At 42.9% G+C, this 3,339-nt stretch overlaps 1 protein-coding gene across 1 annotated transcript in view; it reads left to right on the top strand.

Annotated features, from left to right (window-relative positions):
• The window catches only part of ACTR3B (ARP3 actin-related protein 3 homolog B (yeast)), a 78,919-nt gene that overhangs the window by 60,181 nt on the left and 15,399 nt on the right, over positions 1-3,339 (top strand). The gene's annotated exons all lie outside the window — the stretch shown is intronic.

Raw genomic sequence — 3,339 nt, 5'->3', positions numbered from 1 at the left:
AGGCGAGCAAAATAAAGCAGAGCAAAACGTTTTTGCCACATGTTTGCTAGATAACGACTACACTTGATTGAGCGACATGAAGTTTAACCACTAAGCAGTATTGTATGAGAATCATAACAGACAATGTATCTTTTCCTTTTCCTGTGTGAACTTTCTGGAACTTTTATAGAAGATGCCAGTGTGCTGTTGGTGAGCGTTGGATGAAATACTACCTTGCACTATTGTAATAAAAGCACTTAAACTCTTTATAAAGATTTACTGTGGTGCTGTGGTGGTCTTTGGGTTTTCGCCTTGGTGCCTGTGGTTTTTTCAAAGAGTATCGAAATTTGTTTCACATCCGCGGAGGCTTTGATGATAACAGAAGTTTGGGGAGGAAGTTTCCTGAAACGGTGTGGGATGCCTGTGATGCGGGGACCACTCCGTCATTCAAAGTGGTGTGGATGGTGCTGGATGAACTTGTGCGAGTGTTGGGGCTTGGGTGATCCTGGTGGTTTCCACCATCCCATCCCAGGAATTCAGAATTCATGGCTTTAAGACTGGAGCAACTACTCTGACATCTGCTGAGTAGATTGCTGGCTTAAAAGGTAATTTGCTAAATTAAGGGATTTAGTTTTAGCCCATTCTTCATATAATACTTATGTTCCTGTTTAAGCTGCTATTTTATGGCGTTTCTTCTAGGTCACGAAGTATGTTTTGTTTTTTCTCTAAAGATCTGAATTTGTAAAGAAACATTTGGTTTTATTATTTAAGGTTAAGATGACATTGGGGATAATAAAGGAATCTTTGTGCTCAGTATGGTAAAATCTGGGTTTCCTGGGCTGTAGGTGGCCCCTGCCACTTGTTCCCGATGGTCAGTGACCCAGGCCCTTCAGCGGAGGGTCTCAGGCCACCTGGTTCTTCCTTTGTCCAGACAGTTTCTCCACTTTCTCTGGGGTTGGCTCTGCTCAGAGTCCCAGGGCTGCTGTTTGAATCTTCCAGCCACCACTTTGTCACAAGTCCAGGTGGGTGTGTCTCCTTCAGCAGCCCTCCCACCGTGTACCAAACAGCATACTGGCAGGATCACCTGCCCTGACACCACTTCTGCTTCTGCTCAGAAACCACTGGACCCAGGGGCCCCTCTGCTGTCCCATCTCCATATCAGTTGGCGTCTTCACATGTGGGCCCTTTGCCTCCCCAGCCTCCCGGTCTCTGCGCTTCTCACCGTGAACACACCATGTCTCCTCCCTCCTTCCATTCCCACCTTGCCTTGACTTGGCCAGGCGCCAAGTAGATTGGAGTTATCATTTTTTGTTTCTTCAATCAACCTGCCAGATGCCATATGTCAAAGTGAAAGTGAAAGTCGCTCAGTCGTGTCCAAATCTTTGTGACCCCATGGACTATATACAGTCCATGGAATTCTCCGGGTCCGAATACTGGAGTGGGTAGCCATTCCCTCCTCCAGGGGATGTTCCCAACCCAGGGATCACTCAGGTCTCCTGCATTGCAGGTGGATTCTTTACCAGGTGAGCCACCTGCAATGTGCATTGGTCATTCTATAAGGAGGGTAAATGCTTAGAGTTATGGTGGTAGTTTTCAGATTGAATTAGTACAAGATCATAATATCGTGAGTTAGGTATTACTGGTTGATGGGTAAAATCAGCCTTCTATGATGAAAATGCCTTGTAGCTCTCAATGAACAGTTTTCTATTAAAAAAATTTCAATGAACTTACACTTTCACAGAACATATTCTAAAATGTCAATAGTTCTTTTTTTAAAAACAACTATTAAGCTTTTAGATAGCATAAGAAATCATGGTACCCTATTTGACAGATGTAGACATAATCTCAACTTTACGATGATAAGCGTATTATTGGGATGCTTTACTTAAAATTTGGTAACTGATGTGTGAGCATTCCCCCTCTAATCCAAATCCCTTGGTATGTAATATGTGCTAGGGAGCTGTTGATCGAGGATGCTTAGATATTAAATTATTTTCATTTTCGTTCATAAGGCTTTGTGAATGTATGTTTTGTCGTGTGCATTGACTGGATTGTATAAGGCAAATAAGATAAAAGAGAGCAATAATGGGACCATGATAAGTGTTCAGTAAATTTTAGCCTTTGTTATTCTGTTATAAAGCAATTATTGTGTCTTGAGACATCATATTGTTGTTCCGTCGCTGAGTCGTGTCTGTTTTCAACCCCATGGACTGCAGCACACCAGGCTCCTCTGTCCTCCACTGTCTCCTGAGGTTTGCTCAAATTCATGTCCATTGAGTTAGTGATGCTATCTAACCATCTATCCTCTGCCCCCGTCTCCTTTTGCTTCAGCCTCTCCCAGCATCAGGGTCTTTTCCAATGAGTCAGTTCTTCACATCAGGTGACCAAAGTATTGAAGCTTCAGCTTCAGTCCTTCCAGTCAATATTCAGAGTTGATTTCCTTTAGGATTGACTAATTTGATCTCCTTGCTGTCCAAGATACTCTCAAGAGTCTTCTCCAGCATCACAATTTGAAAGCATCAGTTCTTTGGCACTGAACCTTCTTTATGGTCCACCTCTCACATCCACACATGACTACTGGAAAAACCATAGCTTTGACTGTATGGACCTTTGCGGGCAAAGTGATGTCTCTGCATTTTGCATCATAATTGTAATAAAATTGTATTAAAAATTTAAAATTGTAATAAAATTGTTTGAGTAGGGGAAAATAAAATTTTAGGATCATGAACTAAATGGCCTTAAGGACTTTCAATAAGAAGGTACTTTTTAAAAAGATATTACAGGACTTCCCTGGTGGTCCAGTGGTTAAGAATCCAGCTTGCAATGCAGGAAACACGGATTCGATTCCTGGTCAGAGAACTAAAACTCCACATGCCTCAGACCAGCTAATAAGCCTGCTTGGTGCAACTGCTGAGCCACATGCCACAATTAGAAGGAAGCCAGCGTGCAGCAAGTGAGATCCAATACAGCCAAGTATTTTTTAAAAAGTCATTTTTTTTAGAAAAGGTATATAGTTGTAGAATCTAAACATCACAGGGTATTTTCTTTTAATCACAATGCTGATATAGCTGAATCATTCTCATCATCCATGTGATACAGCTATCCTGTTCCTTCACAGCGGCTGTTCCTCCCCTGGTTCTGGGAGCTGTCTCTCTCTGACACCCTGAGGATGCTCAGTGTTGGGAGCTGTCTCTCTCTGACACCGTGAGGATGCTCAGTGTTGGCTGTATGTGCACCATAGACATGCTTCAGTTGATCGTGCCTGGATTTGACAGTTACTCTTTGGTGTTAACGGCGTGGTTTCAGCAGCAGGTTGGTGCACAGCATCCTGAAGGGGTCCGTCCAGAAGCAGCTTCTTTC

The sequence above is a fragment of the Bison bison genome, unplaced genomic scaffold (assembly GCF_000754665.1).
Source record: "Bison bison bison isolate TAMUID 2011002044 unplaced genomic scaffold, Bison_UMD1.0 scf7180017864379, whole genome shotgun sequence".
In the NCBI taxonomy this organism is placed as follows: Eukaryota; Metazoa; Chordata; class Mammalia; order Artiodactyla; family Bovidae; genus Bison; species Bison bison.
This window is presented reverse-complemented; position numbering and strand designations above follow the sequence as displayed.